The following is a 20315-nucleotide window of genomic DNA, read 5'->3' as shown; positions in this document are numbered from 1 at the left end:
TCCTGCCACCTTCTTTGGAGGGCAGCCTCTTCGAGGGTAAGAATCCAATATCAGCCCAGCTGGCGTGGCTCAGTGTCTGAGCATTGACCTATGAACCAGGAGGTCACAGTTCAATTCCTGGTCAGGGCACATGCCTGGGTTGCGGGCTCCATCCTCAGTGGGGACGTGCAGGAGGCAGCCGACCCATGATTCTCTCATCATTGATGTTTCTATCTCTTTCTCTCCCTCACCTTTCCTCTCGGAAATCAATAAAAATATATTAAAAAAGAGTCCAATATTAATTAGGAAAAGGGTGTCAGAGATTAGAGAGTTTGTCCGTTTTTCATTCATGTTCATGAGAGGGACTGAATCTGATGATCGGAATCACCTGGAATTGAGGAATCTCCTGTCCTGTGCAGACGCGCTGTACACCACTTCTCCGTCTCCCGGACGAGCAGGCCTCGCAGCTAGTCCCCCCTCTGCTCTCTCTGTATTCACTGCACTGACTCCCTTCACTGTCAGTTTGACACTACGATGCTCCATCGCGGGGAGAACAGCGAGGTAGAGGTGAGGGAACATCTCGCATCTTGGTGACCTCAAAAGAGGATTTCTGACAGCGAAAGAAAGTCCTCAGACAACTGACAATGGGGGTCCCTGCCCCAGCCTGTCATGATAGCGAGCACGTCTCTAAGCAACGGATGAGCTCAGGGGAAGCTAACCGAGGGTGTGGCTATCCAGGGCCTGGGGGCTCCGGGTCTGAGGCCGGGGGCAGTGCCATGAGGGAGGAAAGAAGAGCAGATGGGTGACATCTAGGAGACAAAGGGACAGGAGCCAACAAATAAGAGAGGCAGAAAGCCCTACAGGCCGGCTTACGATGACTGGAACTTAGACCAAAAGTAATGCAGAGGCAGAATGGGAACAACCTGGTTCTATCTGCATTTTTATAAAACTATGATTTATCCTTGAAAATGGTTTTTCCACCAATTACATAAAAAGAGAATTTGACCACAAAGAATTGATTTAAAAAAACATAATCATATTAAAGCAATTGAGAGTAGGGATTAACAGATAATTTTTGTCTATTAAAGGTTCAAATTGAATCCTAATTTTTAAAAAATATATATTTTTTATTGATTTCAGAGAGGAAAGAGAGATAGAAACATCAATGATGAGAGAGAATCGTGGATCAGCTGCCTCCTGCACGCTCCCTACTGGAGATTGAGCTCGCAACCCAGGCATGTACTCTGACTGGGAATTGAACCCTGACCTCCTGGTTCAAAGCACGATGCTCAACCACCGAGCCACGCTGGCCGGGCTGAACCCTAATTTTTAATATTCTAGAAACATGTGGCTGTGCCCTTGTAAGTTCGCGTAATAAGGGCACATTCCGAACACCATGAGGACGTTTCCAATCGGAGGACAATGCACCTACAGCCTGCGTTTCCGAGCAGAATGCTGCTGCCCGTTTCCCATAACACACTCAGACCCTGGTCGGCATCGTGTTCTCATATTACTTTCCAGCCACGTGACGCCCTCGGGAAAGACTGAACTCATGGGGAAGGTATGCTGCACTGTGGGCAGGGGCGGGGGCAGGGACAAGCATGAATGCAGCGTGACGTCACCCTAACTTTCCTTCTTCAAAGAAATCCTTGTTTAATGTTGAACATGTATCCATGGAGGGAAGTGAAAAATAGCTCTTCTTTCTCTTCATATTCCGCTTCCTCTGCATTCCGAAAGAAAAGGAAAAACAGAGTTCCACAGGAAAAAAAAAACACCCATGTTTTTCTGAAAGGCTTCCTAAGGGCTCACGGTGTGGAAACTACCGCCGGTGGGAAGGAACGCTGGAACGGGGTCGTGCCAGAGTGATCAGTGGACTCGCTCTGAGGCTGAAGGTGTCTAACTTTCCGGAGAACAAGGAGGCCCACAGGAGTCTCTCACTGGTGCAGAGCCCGGCGAGGAGAGGAGGGGCCAGTACTCGCCTCTGTGGTTGCTGCCGCCAGGGGGCACCTGTCGAGGCCGTGTGGAATGGCCTCAGGTGACGGCGGTCACAGGCAAGGGCAGGCCCGCGGCCGCAGCCCAGTGACAGGGCCTCCCGCTGGCCAGTAAGTCAGCTTCTCTGGGGGTGGCCTCGAGCACCAGAGTCTTTTAAAACCTCAGGTTTCCTTCTTTTCTTTTCTCCTTAATATATGTCTTTATCGATTTCAGAGAGGAAGGGAGAGGGAGAGAGAGAGAAACATCAACGATGAGAGAGACTCACTGAGCGCTGCCTCCTGCACGCCCCCCTTGCAACCCGGACAGGTGCACTGACCAGGAATCGAACCGTGACCTTGTGGTTCATAGGTCACTGCTCAACCCCTGAGCCATGCCGGCCGGGCTAAAATCTCAGGTTTCGAAAATAAAGTCAGATTTGAGAATAACTGGTCCAGAAAAAAAAAATCCTTTATATTAGTTCAATTTTCTTTATCTTTATCACCTCTTTTTTTTTCCAATCACTTTATTTTCTGTAGTCGCATTGCTTTCCTCAAAGCCAAACTTTACAGAATTTTTGGATGAAAACACAAAAGAGAGAGAATAATTCATAGATTACTGCGTTCTATTGTTTACGGTTCCCGATCTCACCCTTCCTTATTCAGACTAGCTGTGTCCAGGCCTCAGCCCCCTTCCCTGGATTACCAAAACTATCTCTGGTCTCCTTATCGTGCCACTGACCAATATTAAATCTTCCGATTCAATGACATTCAAGCACTCATTTAAATCTTGCTCAAGAACCGGCACTGGTTCTAATCTGCCTACTGCAACGCCCTCCCTGCTTTCAAAACCTGCCCTCATGTACGTGTCACCTCCACCGTCATACACACCTGCCTGCAGGGGGCAGGAGCCAAGCTGTACTTGTTTGAAGAGTCGCTCTTCTCTCTCGTTCCCAGGCGAGTTCCTGGACTCCTTGCTACACACACACCTACCATCTCATCCATCTTCCATCACAGCACCTCCTCACCATCCCAATTAACACCTGTGTCACCCAACCCCTGTGACCCGGTGGGTCTCACCAAGAGCGCTTTGACCTCTAGTGAACATTCAGCAAAGGCTGGCGACATTCTTGTCATAACAGGGGAGCTATTGGCATCTCGTGGGCAGCGACCACGGATGCTGCTGAGCACCCTTCAGTGCATAGGACAGAGCCTTCCGCACCACGGAAGACCCACCCGGTCAGTAACGACAAGGCGCAGGGGCCCTGATGTGGCCTCAGGACACACACACTGTCCACAAGCAATCTGCTGGTGCCCAGCACTGCTCCTGCCCAGCACTGCTCCTGCCCAGCACTGCTCCTGCCCAGCACAGACACACAAGGACATTTGCTGTGTGATTGGAGGATGACGCCTGCACAGGTCAACTAATCCCCTGGAAAATAAGATACTGTGTCTACCTCATCCATTCATGGGTTCATATGCATTTACCGATCGCTGCCTATGCGATTGGGGCCAGACAATAAGGGTGCGTTGCTCACAGCGTTGGGCAGACCCTGACAATGACGGTGCCGAGTTTTTTGAAAGCCAGCACAAAAGGTCATCGAATCCAAATGTGAAGGTCAGGAGAGACGGAGCTTTCTAAGTCAAGGCTTGAAGGATGGATAAGAATCAACAGAAAGGCAGGTCGAGAAAGAACATACAAGAAGACCCGAGACTGCAGAGAACACCCCACGGTCCCAGAATTAGTGCAATTGGGAACGGCTGGAGCACAGAGCACAAGCCCCTAGACCAGGGGTGGGCACACTTTTTGACTCGAGGGCCACAATGGGTTCTTAAACTGGACCAGAGGGCCGGAACAAAAGCATGGATGGAGTGTGTGTGTGAAGTAATATAAATTCAAAGTAAACATCATTACATGAAAGGGTACAATCTTTTTTTTCAATAGTTTTATTCATTTCAAACAGGCTGTAGTTTGCCCACGGCTGCCCTAGAGGGTGATGGGTCTAGAATAATAAACGTGAGCTATGTTAAGACATTTAAGCTTTATTGTGATGGCAGTATAGGATTTTAACATATTTTTATGCTCTTCTGCCATTTTTCTTTTTTTAATGAGCACTTTTTTATTGAGCTTAACATAACAGAAATGTAAGGTATTACAGTCATTTTCATTATGACTATAAAGGTTATTACTATATCTTTGAAAAAGTTGAAGTGAGGAGAATAAAATTGAAAAAAAATTTAATATAATTTATTTAAAAATGAAAAGTTTAAGTATTCTTAAATGCTGTGTCATTTTACTTTAGCCCTATTCTGTCCTATTTCTTCATTTTATGCAATTTTCATGTCTGTCTTTAAAGAAAATTGAAGCTGCCTCTATGTGCTTTATTGAGCAAACAGTGCTTGACTGTGAAACTTTCCATAATCAAATCTTCCATGAAAGCATCCACAGTGGGAAGTGGGAGACATGACCACCTAATCCAGCGGTTCTCAACCTGTGGGCCGCGACCCCTTTGGCGGTCGAACGACCCTTTCACAGGGGTCGCCTAAGACCATCCTGCATATCAGATATATACATGACGATTCATCACAGTAGCAACATGACAGTTAGGAAGTAGCAACGAAAATAATTTTATGGTTGGGTCACACCATGAGGAACTGTAGTTAAAGGGCCAGAAGGTTGAGAACCACTAATAGGATTGAACCTCACCAACTGGGCAGAACTGGTTTAGAAAAGGGGTGGGTGTTCTCACGTAGCAGGATGGAAAGTGAAGGCAGGAGGTGTTTCCAAAGGCTCTGTTGACCCTTCCCAGGCCACTCTGTGAGAGACCTTCCCTTAAAGTCCACACGTGAAGCTACAAGGTTCTTTTATTTAGGGCTTTAATTTTGTTCAATTCTGGTCTTGAGAAAGTTGACTTCACAATATCCTTAGCCTTTTTAACAATCTGTGGTTTCCCGCCTCTCTAACTCATGTCCACAGAGGGAGGAAATGTGATCAAACATTACCTTTCACACACACTTAACGGCTCGCCAAATGCTTCCATCTGCATGATCTTAACCCACCTAGAAGCTTCACTTAATCCCCAGGTTATTTTTCTTCCGTAAGAAACTTCACAAGGTGAACAAGAGAAAAGATAGGATCAACACCATTCAAATCATCAGCAACTAGTCAGAAACCCTGACCCAAGTATTCATTTTCGAAAACTACATTTTATTTGATTCTTAATGATGTATATCCCAAACACATAGCAATATTTAATCATGAGACAGCTTTTTCTTTTTTACCCTATCTTTTGGCTTTTATGATTGGCATTTTTATTGATTTCAGAGGGAGGAAGGGAGAGAGAGAAAGAGAGAGAGAAACATCAATGATGAGAGAGAATCATGGATCGGCTGCCTCCTGCACACCCCACACTGGGGATGGAGCCTGAACCCCGGGCACATGCCCTAACCGGGAATCGAACCTGTGACCTCTTGTTTCCTGGGTCTACACTCAACCACTCAGCCACACCAACTGGGCTAGAACAGAAGTCTTTAATTTGAATAAAAGCCCAACCTATAATACTTCCTCTTTTGCTAATCGTGTTTTTGAGGTTCTGATATTTTTGTTTTATATCAGTTTACTAAAAAACATGTTCAAAATTTAATCATCCATTGAGATTTTCCTGTGGCCTGGACACTTGCTCTAGAAACATTCTATTGGTTTATGAAAAGGGGTTTGATCGCACCTCCTCCAGGTATCCCTCCTGCCTGCCTGACCTTTCTTAGTCATTGTCCAGCGGTGCTGGGGCTCAGGCTGAACCTCCCGTCTTTGCATTCAATTCTCACCTCCTTCCATGCCAATAAGCGTCCACAGCCTTTTAGACACCTGCCTTCAAGTTATTTCTCTAGTACAGATATGCAGCCCTATAGCGTTATCGCTTATCTGAGCTACAAACGGTTCAAATATGCCATATTCAGCACTGAATTCTTGATATTCATTTACTGCTGCCACCTCCACCCCACTCAGGCGCAGGCTGGAAATCTTGGCCTTTTCCTCCATTGTTTGTCCCTCTCCTGAGCCTTGGCTTGAAACCCCCAGGTAAATCCTCCTCCTGTCAGCATCCACCTCTCACTTCACTCCCGACCAGTCCAAGCTGCCGCGCTCTCTCTTGGACTACAGCATTGTTTTCTGGTTTCCTCGCTTCCGTTTTTGTGCTCTTCTGCCATTTTTCTTTTTGTAATGAGCACTTTTATATTGACTTTTAGAGAGAGAGGGAGGGGGAGAGATGGAGAGACAGAAACAGCAATGAGAGAGAGACATTCATCACCTGCCTCCTGCACGCCCCCCACTGGGGATGGAGCCTGCAACCTGGGCCTGTGCCCTGACCGGGAACAAACCAGGGACCTCTTGGTTCCTGGGTCGACCCTCAACCACTGAGCCACATGGGCCGGACGACCATTTTTCTTATAAACCCTCTGCTTTATTCCTATGACTGACTTCTTATTGTAGTTAGACTACAGTTCAAATCCTTACCGTGGTCCAGGGCTTATGCCCCCTACTCCTCTCTCGCCGTTCCCCCTCACCCCTCCTGCTCTAGCCTCTCCAACACTTCACTGGGCTTCCAGCTCTTTTTTCTCTTTGAAGCTTTGACACACAGAGTTCTGTTTCTCTCCAATCTGCTCTCTGGACACTGCGTACTTGGCCAGATCCTAACTGTCCTTCAGGCCACAGCTCACGGCGACACTTTGGGAGGGAATTTCCCCGACACATCGGTATACAACCTCCCTCTTTCGGGTCCTTCCACCCGACCCTGACCTTTCCCTAGATATCTGCTTCTGTCCGCTCCCAAATGTGGATTCTCCTACTCAATTACACACAAGAATGAAGACGAAAAGCTGCACATGTTCTTGTAATGATTCATTTTAAAAGTGGAAGAAGGTGCCCTCACCCTGTTATCTGCTCATCTGATTTAGCTGAGGGAGGCTTCTTAGGGTTACAGAATGAAACTCTTTCCCTGTTTTGTTCAAACTTGGTTAAAAGTTTGATCTGTTGAGAACAGAAGGTACTTCTGAGAGGGTTAGCTAAGGCAGCCTTTGTGTACAAAATATCCAGATGAAATATTCAACCAGGAGACACAGTGAAGCTTTGCCGGGGATTTTATCTATTAAGTTTAATGCTTAGAAACAATATTGGGAGTGGACAGGGTGGCATCACTGAGAGCGAAAGGCAGGAATGGCCCTCTGCACTCGCAGGCTGAGCGGATAGGCTGTAGTAACGTGGCAGCTGAGGATGGGCGTGTCCTGACTGCGCTCTCCCCCTCACACTCATGATTTGTGTGGTTTCCTTTTCTTTATTTAAATAAATTTTTATTTTTCAATTACAGTTGATACACAATATCCCATTGGTTCCAGGTGTGCAACATAGGAATTAGACATTTATATCCTATATAATCCTATATAATAAAGAGGTAATATGCTAATTGACCATCACACCCTCACAAAGATGGTGGTGCCCACAGCCACAACATGGTGGCTCCCAGTCCCCTCAGCCCTGTGGGGGGGGGGGAGCGGCAGGTGCCAGAGCCCCCCCAGTCCCCTCAGCCCTGTGAGGGGCAGGGGGAGTGGCAGGTGCTGAGTCCCCCAGTCCCCTCAGCTCCGCCGGCAGTGAATTTTCATGTGACCATTACCTTTTTAAAAAATCCTTACCCAAGGATATGATTATTTCTTTTAGATCATGTTCTCGGGGAGCAGGCCTAAACTGGCAGGTGGGCATCCCCCAAGGGTCCCAGACTGTGACAGGGTGCAGGCTGGGCTGAGGGACGCCCCCATGTGCATGAATTTTCATGCACCAGGCTCTAGTAATTTATAAAGTGATCACCCTGATAAGTCTACTATCCAACTGACACCATACAGAGTTATTAAAATATTATTGATTATATTCCCTATGCTTTACCTTACATCCCTATGACTGTTTTTATAATTGGCAATTTGCATATCTTAACCCCTCCCCCCCTTTTAATAAAATATATATCTTTATTGATTTCAGAGAGAAAGGGAGAAAGAGAGATAGAAACATCAATGATGAGAGAGAATCATTGATTGGCTGCTTCCCGCATGTCCCCCAATGGGGATCGAGCCTGCAACCCAGGCACGTGCCCTTGACCGGAATCGAACCTGGGACCCTTCAGTCCACAGGCTGACGCTCCATCCACTGAGCCAAATCAGCTAGGGCCCCCTTCCCCTTTTCTTACCCATCCCCTTAACCCTCCTACCCCCCTAACCTGGCAACCATCAACATGTTCTCTGTATCTACGAGTTTGTTTCTGTTTACTTTGTTCCTTTATTTTGTATTTCAAATTCCACATAAAGTGAAATCATATGGAATTTGCTTTTCTCTGTGTTATTGCAGTTAGCATAACACCTGCTACAACCATCCATGTCATCAGAAATGGCAAGATTTTACCTTTTAAAAAAAATCGTTGAGTGGTATTCCATTGAGTATATGAAACACACCTCTTTACCCATTTGTCTATCAGTGGACACTTGGGCTGCTTCCATATCTTGGCTACTGTAAATAATTCTGCAACAAATACATGGATGCATATGTCTTTTCAAATTCGTGTTTTGGTTCCTTCAGATAAATACCAAGACGTGAAATTGCTGGGTCCTTCTTTGACTGTTGTTATAGCCTTTGTTTGCCATCTATTTTGTCTGATATAAATATTGCCACCCCAGGATTTTCCATCTCCATTTGCATGAAATATCTTTTCCCATTTCCTTAGACACAGAGTCTGTGTGTCTTTCAATCTCAAGTGGGTCTCTATCAGGCAGCATATATATGGGTCTCACTTTCCTTACCATGTAGCCACCCTATGTCTTTTGATGGGAACATTTAACCTATTTACATGTGAAGAATTACTGACAGGTATGTGGTTATTGCCATTTTATTATATTTATTTATTTACTGGTATTCATCCTTAAAGAAGTCCTTTTAACACTTCTTGTCATGCTGGTTTGGTGGCGATGAGCTCCTTTGGCCTTTTCGTGTCTGGGAGTGTGTCCAGTTTCCACGCCATCTGCTTACTTCAGGTTTGACCGGGTGCCCTGTTGTCAGATTCAGTTACAGATGAAGACCGATTCCCCCGGTGTTTCTCCTACTTTTCTTACTTGTATAACATCCAACTACCTGGATAAGCTGTCATTTCCTGGCAGCTCAGGGAAGGACCCGGAGTCATTTCAGAGCTTCTCTCTGTCGACTGTCATGTACGTGTGGCTATAATACCTTGCTGCTCTTTCATATAATGCCCCGACGCCTTCCTGTGTCGCTTGCGGTGCGGTCCTGGGTGTCATTTCTTCTAGAGCTGCTGGAACTGCCACTCCGAGATGTGCTGTCACCGCTCTTCTCCCCCACCGAGCCCCGCCCGGCACCCGTCCTCCTTCCTGCTGCCCACGGTTCCATGACAGGTTACACTGAACGTCAGCACCCACTCCTGTCCTGAGGAGTTTACCTCGACGTTCTCGTTCTACTACAGATCCAACCTCATGTCCGCATTCTGTACACCCAAACCCTCCGGCTGAGCAATATGCATTCTTTGCCCATTTTCTCTATTTTTAAATTCAAAAACCCATCTGAACTGATTCCCAGGAAGCCTAATGTCAGTTTTTCTTGACTCCCATCTGTGAGGTTTTTCTTTCTTCCCTTCTCTAAGAGCAATGCCTCATGTCTGGATGATTCCCTTCAGTGACCATCAGACTCTCCGACTTCCTCTGTCTCCTTCTCTCCTTAATTACTGTCTAACACATTTCACTTATTTCACAAAGTCTTTCTGGCTTATCTCTCTTCATGCCCCAGCCCCTGTGTGCACGAACACTGAGAATATCATCTGGCTTAGAAACTGTCTTACCTTTGGTGTCTGATTGATTAGAAGCTGAGTTTGGAACCTGTGGTTTTGTGTGCCTTGTATATTCACTTCATTACCTGGTGCGAATGTGCAATCTGCTAGGCTTTACTGGCGGGTATATCACCCCTTGTAATGAGTCCCATCGTGCGCGAGCCACACTTGAAAAGGAAAGAAACCCCGTAATTAGATCAGGCTTCCTCCATTTAAACACAGCAACTCATTAGAAACCTGGTGCGATTTTCTGGGAAGGGGAGGAAGCTTCAGCTGTGTTAGTTGTTTGCACTGTGCTTTTCCTCCCTCTGAGGCATGAACGTGTCTGGGCTCTGAAAGAGGAACGTAGCCTGCACTTGCTCTTCTGCAACATGAACGTTGGTACCAGAGGGAAATTCAGGGCACATGCACTTTTAGTCCTGGGATTACAGAGCCCTCACAGACTTAACTTAAATTATTATACGTATAGCTATATATCTATATATCAATTAGTTCTCAAATGGACTCTGGCTAGAAAAAGGTCCAGAATCACACTTTACTTCCCCCACCCCCCCATGATTTTAGATAGAGTGGAGGGAGGGAAAGAGAGAGGAGGGGAGAGGGAGGGAGAGAGAGAAACACTGATGTGAGAGAGGCACATGCACCTGGACTGGGGCTGAGGATCGAACCGGCAACCCTTTGGTAGAAGGGCCAACACTCTAACCACTGCACAACACTGGCTAGGGCCAGAATGACACTCTAGTGGCTTATTTTATATTGGTTTCTTATTGCTCAACAAAATAATTTTATGTGTCAAGTCACCTAGTTATTGAAAAAGATCTTGTATTTGTATATAAGTGTATAAAATTACCATTTCTCTACTATCACTATATACATTTAATTTTAAATTTATTTGGTAAAACATGAAGATAGACATAGATGCACCATTGTAATTAATACATGTGTAAACTAGAGATGTCCATCCACTAAGAATATGGTGATGAATTTACAAATTTGAATAAATTATATAATATAGGTTAAAAGATTAACAATGAAGTCTAAATGTAAAAGGGTGGGAGTGTCGCCAGGCCAGTGTGGCTCAGTGGTTGAGCATCGAACCTAAACAGGAACATGAGAAGGGCCAAAGGACACAGACTGGCAACAAGAGGTCATCAGTTCGATTCCTGGTCAGGGCTCATGCCCAGGTTTCCGGCTCGATCCCCAATAGGGGGTGTGCGGGAGGCAGCTGATCGATGATTCTCTCTCATCACCGATGTTTCTATCTCTCTCTCCCTCTCCCTTCCTCTCTCTGAAAACAATAAAAACAAACAAAGAAAAAGCCCACAAGCAAACAAGGAGTTTTGTAGCTTTTTCAATGGAAATAGGTTTTGAACATGGAGGGATTATTCCAGTATCCAAGGCTGTTGCTTACTTGAGTACAGTCATCATTCACACCATTGACAAGCAATTGCGGTTCCGGTAGGCATGTCTGTTGTTTCACTGACGTACTCCGTGTTGATTGACCACAAACATCAACCGACCTTCGTGCTGGAGCTGCACTTAGAAGGCTCCCCATGAAGCACTGAGCAGCACCCGCGGCCTGTCTGCAGGACAGGGGGCCCGTGACCCCGAGGGCCGGCAGCCACCGGAGATAGCAACCCATGGTCCCGCTCAGTGCGGGGAAAACAACCAGCGTGTGCGTTTTGTTCCTACGAATAACTCCTATTGCAGCACCACTGCTCTAAAATGGAACTCCGTTTCCTAAGTCTTCGAGTTTCCATATTGAAAGTTAACTCACACGTTTAACGAGCCACCTCTTCCCTACTGAGGACCAGGACTGAGTCGTACTTAGATGATTGTTTTTGCTTAGACGACTGTTGACTGTCTTCTCTCCTGAACTCTCTTACTGTGCTCACTGCTGACACAGGAACTCCAATTAAATACGGTTACTTCATTTTTCCCCTCTGGATCATCTTTGGTTCTCTAGCTGCTATAAATTATGGGAGTCAGCAAACTCTTAAAAAACAACAACCCCAACTTACAAAGCAAACACACCCACAAGCTCACTCACACTGAAGGGCATTTACCACTGTAATAACGATCTAAAATTCACAATAGTCTAAAGAAATGATTTGTAATTCACTCTATATATTAAAATCATATTTAACTTTCTTTTATTTATTTATTGGCTTTTAAGTATACTCTAATTCCTATCTTCTCCCTCCTGCGGCTTTTTCCTCTTTTTAAATACATTTTGTATTGTTGATAGTATTACAGATCTCTCCCTTTTCCTCCCTTTTCTTCCACCCCCCACCCACCCCCCCGCTCTTCACCATCCTATGGCCAGTGTCCATGGGCTGTGCATGTAAGTTCTTTGGTTGATGTCTTCTCGTCCCCCAACCCCACATCGAGGCATGTCAGTCTGTCCACTTTCAACAGGTGAACCTGGTCTCTGCAATGGATAGCTCATGGTGTTTCGACTGAGGAGCCTTTGGAGGGGGCCCGTCAGCCAGGGCAGAGGTAGAGTAGAGAGCGCAGTGGTGGTGGCGGGGGGGGGGGGGGCGCGCGGCAAGTGTCAGGCTACAAGCTGGCAAAGTCCTGATGGTCCCTGTGCCCTGGGACCGCCGAGGGCGGCACCTGGAAGGCGGCCAAGGGCTGCGCGGCCTGCATCTCGGCTCCCGGCCCAGCCTTGCTGCTGGTCTGTGTTCCTAGGCCCTTCTCACGTTCCTGTTTAGGTTCAATAGGGTCAGAGTTTGCTGCTTGGTTGTTAGACCAACTGATAAGGGCGTTTTCCCTTTAAAAGACTCGCTATCCTATGCCCGGTGGGAGTTTTCTCTTCTCTGGCCACTGGGATTCTGTCTTTCAGGACTGCTATTCGTTCACATCTGTCATATAAAACGTCATTTTTTAAACCAAGGCGCGGGCTTGATTTGGATGTGAAGATAAGCTGAGATTCTCTACCTCGGAGAGAGAAAGGTCTGGTGGGTCTCCGGGTAATGAAATGCCTTTACAATATTTGGTTATTTACAAAGAAGGTGACGGGTTTTTTCGAGCTGCACTGGGAACACATTGCGTGCTCTCAAAGAGGGGAATCGGGACCACCACTGGGCATGCCTGCGTTAGGTACACAATACAGAGTCTCTCTATCCGTGAGACAGCCTGCATTTTAAAACTTGTAATCACTTCCGACTTTTATTTTCTCCTTTCTAACTATGAACGGCACTGAAACGAAGCTTTTCTTACAACCATTTCTGAGACGAAGGAGACTTGAGTCCTCCTGCACATGCGGCTTCATGAGCGCCTGTTCAACGTCAACACGCACATCCGAGCGAACGCACTCCCTCAGCACAGAAGCTGCAGGGAGGAGGCCGGGGCCTGACGTGAAAACACCACAGAGGCCAGAGGCTCTAAGGAGACCCTCATGTGCTCCACTGGCCAAAGGCTATGGGGAGCATCTTTTCCTAAAAAAGTATATTTTTATTGATTTCAAAGAGAAAAGGGGGGGGGGGAGAGATAAAAACATTAATGACAAAAGAGAATCCTTGATAGGCTGCCTCCTGCACGCCCCCTACTGGGAATCGAGCCCACAACCTCCTGCATCATAGGTTGACGCTCAACCACTGAGCCAAGCCGGCCAGACAGAAATATAAACTTTTATACCACAAGTTGGTACGGCCCCTCTGGGAAGGTGACAGAGTAAACCCACCTCACACCCTACCAAGCCATCCATGTTCCAGGAACACACCGGAGACATGCTCCCACACGCTAATAGGGAAACACACTTGGAGACTGCTCACGGAATTAGCTGCTTTATTTGGAAATTGTTGGAATTAATTTGAAGTGGACAAATCTCAAATGCGTAAGATTGATACGGGAAAAGAAGGAGGTGAAGACACATAAACTTGAATGCCATTTACCCAAGGTTGAGAATATGCAAGTTCATGCAATATGTTGTTTCAGAATCTGCATATACAGTAAAAGTATCAAGTAACGAATGGCAATAATGAAACGGAACTTCCGGTTAGTGGTTCCTCCTGGGGAAGAAGAAGGGGCGAGAGTCAGAGGGAGGGACACGGAGAGCTGCAGTTGGATCTGGAATGCTTCTACAAACTCTGAAGGAGACACGTGGAAATGTTAGATTATGTCCAAGCTGAGCAGTAGCTACCTAGGTTATCTGTTACCCCGTTCTTCCTATTAAGTCGCACATTTAAAGTATTTTATAACATTTTATAGTATAATTAGTCTCACAATGTGATATATTACATACGGGATGGGGCAAAAGTAGGTTTATAGTTGTGAGTACATTAAACACAGAGTTTATTCTTGTATTGTTATTTATTAAATCTGTATTATTTTCCATGGGAACAGTTATAAACCTGGTTTTGCCCCACCCTGTGTAATATAGGTTTATAATTTAATTAATACTTTCATAATACTTAATATATGTTCAAATATGCTCCCTCCTTCCCAGTTGTCTCACTATTCTCTGTGACTTGTGTGCTACTTTGCATACAGTTGGAGTTCAATGCATATTTGCTGAGTAGAGAGAGAGAGAGAGAGAGAGGACTGACTAAATAGTAATTCCTCTATGGATGGAATGTAAATTACCACCAGGAGCCTGCAGTGAGTAGAAAGAAGCACAAACACAGAAACATGGCGTGTCCTGATTAGGTATAATGCACGGATTATAAATATAAGTATAATTAATTTCCAAAGAGATGTTAGCGAGCACTCTGACACACATTTTTCAGAAGCTGTACCAATAGTCTGTGGATCTTCTACAATATGCCCTAAGCAAGTGAGAAACTACTCATCTCACCCAATGAGTGAGCTCATTAGGAACGAACTCAGTCTGAAGAGCTGCTGTTTACAAATATGGATCCGATAGACAACTTTTGAGGACGTAGCTCAACCAAAATAATAAATCCTGTGAATTATGCAATTCCAATACTTTTAGGATGTTGAAGTCTTACAAAAATCAGGGCATGTTTGTTATGCGGCCGCAGCTGGGAACCATCTGAACAGGATGCATTCTAATGGCTGCTGGGACTTGTGTGCACTCGGCCTTCCATGTCGCCTGCGATGAATCTCTCTGTTTGGTCCTGATTTCGTTCTCTCGCTGGTTCCCTAGCATGGAGGTGGCTTGGAGCTGAACTAGGACGTTTCCTCTGAGCAAAGGGACAGGCACCCTGAAGGAGATCAGGAAACAACAAACCCACGCGGTGAAGCGTCCGACAGGTGCTCTCACTTGGGCCCTGGGGGCGAGGACAGGGGAGGCAGGTGGCTGGCTCTTCCGGGGTCCAGAGGGGGAAGCAGGTGAAGGACTGGGAAAGGCTGGAATGCAACGAGGCCACGGCTAGTCTCAACAGGGAGTAAAGGGATTCCCAATCCCGAATCCTACTGATGACAGGAGCTGACAAGATGGCAACGTGGGTGCTTCCTCAGACCAAACCTGGGGCTGCCCAGAACCGAGGGCAAGTGTGTGCCCGGGACACGGACGGTGGGAGCCCTGGGAGCTGGGAGGAGCTGGCCTGGTGAGTCTCTGAATGGGGCCCAGACAGCTGGGGAGAGCCTTTCTAAGGAAGCCCTTTCCCTCCACAACTAGTCTTGGTAAGGCCATAGTCTTTCAGTAAACAACAGTAGACACAATGAATGAATATGAACCTATTTGCATGCAGATATAAACACATAAAAATAAAACTTTAAAAGTGATTATCTGACACTACAAGGACTGAAGGGTTATTCATATTTAAAATAAGCAAAACAATGTTCTCCAAAATAATAGGTTATATCAATAACACAGAGTTGGTAAAGATAAAGAATTAGACCCAAGTAGTAAAGAGCTGTCATATTTCCAAAGACAACAAAGTCCCAGAGAGCGAACATGTAGGCAAGGCCACTCCATTTTCAAAAGAGAGCATCTCACCGCCAAGCTCCTACGCCACCTTCAATGCGCTGCCACGTGAAGAGCTGACTGGCACCTTTAAAAACACGCTGCTCTATTTGATCACCTTGTGTTTCATTAAAATCCAAACACATCCAACACCCCTCCACTTTGTTTTGGGTAGAGGTGTACCCCAGGGGCTCTTCTAGGGTAAAATCAGTTAGAAAGAGGAATGTAGTATTAATTTAAACTTCGATAAATTCAGTCAAAATCGACAGAACCTAGACACAGAACCTACACAGAACCTAGACACAGAAGAACTTCGCTGGAGAGAACATGGCAAAAGATCCTGGACAGAAACTGGCCACAGAACCTAGAGACAGAACCTAGTGAGAGAACCTGGCTGAAAAACCTAGAGACAGAACCTGGCTACAGAACCTGGATAGAACATGGCAAGAGAACCTGACTAGAACCTGGTGACTGAACCTGGCTGGAGAACCTGGACAGAACCTGGCTGGAGAACCTAGCGAGGGAACATGGCTACAGAACCTGGCTGGAGAACCTGGAGAACCTGGCTGGAGAACCTAACCAGAACTTCGCTAGAGATCCTGACCAGACCCTGACAAGAGAACCTGGCTATGATGATCAACTGAACTCAGCCTCCATGTCATTCATTCTTCACCGACTCCATCCACACCTTTGGGGACCCCTGGACCTGCTGGGGTTGGACCCCAGCAGCAGCAGGACTCGGTGACCTCAGTCCTACAACCTGTAGAACTGACTTCTGCCCTGAGTGAGCAGGACACGGTGACCTCAGTCCTACAACCTGTAGAACTGACTTCTGCCCTGAGTGAGCAGGACACGGTGACCTCAGTCCTACAACCTGTAGAACTGACTTCTGCCCTGAGTGAGCAGGAAGTGGTTTCTGCCCTGGGCTAGACAGAAAGCAGCAGGCTGAGCCTTGGTCTTAGCCTGGTGACGCTGTGTTAGATTTCTGACCTACGTCTTAGCCTGGTGACGCTGTGTTAGATTTCTGACCTACGTCTTAGCCTGGTGACGCTATGTTAGATTTCTGACCTACAGACTGTAACATAGTACATTTGTGTTGTTTGAGCCACTACATGTATAATAATTTGTTACCACAGCAACAGAAAACGAACATACTTCTTGATACCCTGCTGCTCCTTTCCGTCAGCCTCAGCCATTTCCTCTGTGTCACTCACTGTCCTTCACCGTATTGTCTCATTTGCTCTCTCGCTTACCAAATCCTGTTTTCAAGGGAAGGTTTGAGAGCAATTCTTGTCCCTACGTCAGTGTTACCTGTGACATTTGCATTTTCAGTTTTAGTTCGAATTGTGCAGTAAAATATTTTGTCCATGAAAAAAAAAATTCAGTCAAAATCATGATTTAGTTTTTAAATTTATTAATACTAATTTGGGTTTTTTTTTCTGAAAACAATTAGCCAATGGTTTAATTTGTTTTTTTATACTGAGTCTCGTATTTTTATAATAAAAACTACCAATATACAAGAGGACACTTGTTATGTCTATTTGCTATAAAAAATCAATCTAAAAGAGTTTTGTAAGTTATTCAGGTATTGTGAAAACAAGGGTAGGGCTAATTCATGCTCTGTGGCATATAATGGGGGGATTTTACCGGTCAGAAACTTCTCTGGTTCTGAGTTTTAGAGTAATATTATGGTACAAGTTTAGTTGATTCATTAATAGCATAGGATCTATAAGATCTATATCAAGACTATGCATGCTGGACAGTCAGAATCTATTTGTAGGTTTAAAGCATGATCAATGAGCACAGCCAAGAGCTTATTCTATTATTAGCCATTTTCTTGATAAGATCAGAGAGAGGTTAAACACAGTAGTGGCATAATTGTGTCCAAAATCTGCTTGCTTCTCACAAAAGATATTAAATTGAATGACTCATTCTTATAATCTGTTGAGAAAGAAGCTTAATGTAATATCAAGGCGATATTCATCATATAAAAGTATTTATAAGCTGGGGGGGGGTAAGGACTTATTTTCTTGAAAATAAATTAGACTCTAGTTTATAATAACTTAAGAAATTCTACAATCAATAGTTTAGGATGATTAAATTTGCCTTTCAGGGAAAGATCTAAAAAATTATAATGTCAAAAGGTGGCTGGTTTGGTTTTTCAGTTTAAGAAGATTATGAATTTTATAGTAGCTACAATGATAGAAATCCCAGAACTATATAAAATTCAGAGAGATCTTCCAAGAACTACCAATTGGAATGAAATACTTTACCTAATCACCAATACAGTAATATATATATATATATATATTTTGTTTTTTTTTTCACTGATTTCAGAGAGGAAAGGAGAGGGAGAGAGAGAAACATCAATGATGAGAGAGAATCATTGATGGGCTGCCTCCTGCATGCCTTCTGACTGGGGACTGAGCCCGCAACCCAGGCATGTGCCCTGACTGGGAATTGAACTGTGACTTCCTGGCTCATGGGTCTATGTTCAACCACTGAGCAACACTGGCCCAGTTACAGCAATTTTCATTGAGAACTACAGGCTTTCCAAGTGGAATATTGGCTCTGGAGACTGAATCCAAAGACTCCCTTTGACATCAGTTTGATGACAGATGTGTTTCATTTTGAATTGTTCACAAAAATTCTAAAAATTATTGTTAAATTGTCTTATTCAGTTTCATATTTTTCCCTGTTCTTCTTGATATTTAAATTTCATTTCATGGAGTTTTAAGTAGGATGAAACTGAGGGAAACATGGATACAGTTGGGAATGAATTATGCTTTATGGAAGTACCTAATTCAACACTATCGTCAGTAAATTTGAGATCTTGAGTTCATTTACTAAAAGATGCCGACTTCTCCAGAGCGAAGGAGGAATCGGTGCCCAGATGACAGAGGTATACTCTGTATTTTCCAGATTCTGCTCTGAGAGGGCTGCCTTTGGGTGGTCAAGCTGTGTAACGTATTGGGAGGCAGGGTAAATGAGAGAATGTGCTGTTTTATCAGGGGACTCCGCATATTTCAGCTCCTGCCAGCAGGGGAAAAATGATGGTGTCTCCATGGCAATCTCTGTTTTAGGCAAAGTTGATGTTAAAAGTATTTCCCATGAGGTGCTATGGAGTGCGAGAGCCCACACTGAGCTAAGAGTTTGTGGACCAGTGACGGGGCTGAGCTAAGTGCACGATGATCTAGAGCAGTGGTTCTCAACCTGCGGGTCGCGACCCCTTTGGCGGTGGAACGACCCTTTCACAGGGGTCGCCCAAGACCATCCTGCATATCAGATATTTACATGATGATTCGTATCAGTAGCAACATTACAGTTATGAAGTAGCAACAAAAATAATTGTATGGTTGGGTCACAACATGAGGAACTGTATTTAAAGGGCCAGAAGGTTGAGAACCACTGAATAGTAAGACACTGGCTTGCTGTTTTGAGTAAACCATTAAAACAAATACAAGAGATTATGGAAAACATCATGGAGTTTCCTCAAAAAATTAAATATGGCACTGCCATTTGACCCAGTGACCCCACTTCTAGGAATATGTCCTAAGAAACCTGAAACACCAGTCATAAATAATGTATGCACCCTTAGGTTCATAGTAGTGCAATTTACAGTAGCTAAAATCTGGAAACAGCCCAAATGCCCATCAGTAGACGAGTGGATAAAATAGCTGTGGGACATTTACACCACGGAATACTATGCAGCTGTAAAAAAGAAGGATCTCTTACCCTTTGAGACAGCATGGAGGGACCTGGAGAGCATTACGCTACGTGAAATAAGCCAGTCAGAGAAAGACAAGTATCCATGATCTCACTCATATGTGGGTATCCAGAGGAAGACAAGTATCCATGATCTCACTCATATGTGGGTATCCAGAGGAAGACAAGTATCCATGATCTCACTCATATGTGGGTATCCAGAGAAAGACAAGTATCCATGATCTCACCCCCTTCACTTTGTTTTCGGTAGGGGTGTACCCTAGTGGCTCTTCTGGGGTGAGTTACAGCAAAATACCCCCAACTGGTAAAATTAGTTAGAAAGAGGAATGTAGTATTAATTTAAACTTTGATAAATTCAGTCAAAATCATGATTTAGTTTTTAAATTTATTAATAGTAATTTGGGGTTTTAATAAATCAAACAAAATAAACTGATGAACAAAATAGATCCAGAGACAGAGAAGCATGGAACAGACTGTCAAATTTCAGAGGGAAGGTGGGGGTGGGTAGGTGGGTGTGTGGGAAGAGATCAATCAAAGAACCTGAATTTTTGCATTTGCAAGAAGAGACATCTGAGCTGAGTGGGCTCAGAGCCTCGGGTCTGGCCGTGGGAAACGTTAAGAACACACATGAACCACCACCGAGAGCTCGAGGGTCCTTCTGCTGACCCGTCTCTTGTGAACCAAGGCTACAGCTCAGCCATGTCTCTAGGGTTTGGGACAGGGAGTAGGAGGGACAAGTAGCTTAAAAACACTGTGGTTCTCACCAGCACCCTCTTTGAATTGCCTCTTCAAAGAGCTACTTCCAACCGGTTGGCCACTCTTCCATGCCCTGTTGCTCCTGCGTTAACCAATCCTTCAAGAGGGAAAGAACCTGAAACCCCATCCTCCCCCTCACCCCAG

Source organism: Myotis daubentonii, chromosome 7, assembly GCF_963259705.1.
Source record: "Myotis daubentonii chromosome 7, mMyoDau2.1, whole genome shotgun sequence".
Classification (NCBI taxonomy): domain Eukaryota; kingdom Metazoa; phylum Chordata; class Mammalia; order Chiroptera; family Vespertilionidae; genus Myotis; species Myotis daubentonii.
This window is presented reverse-complemented; position numbering follows the sequence as displayed.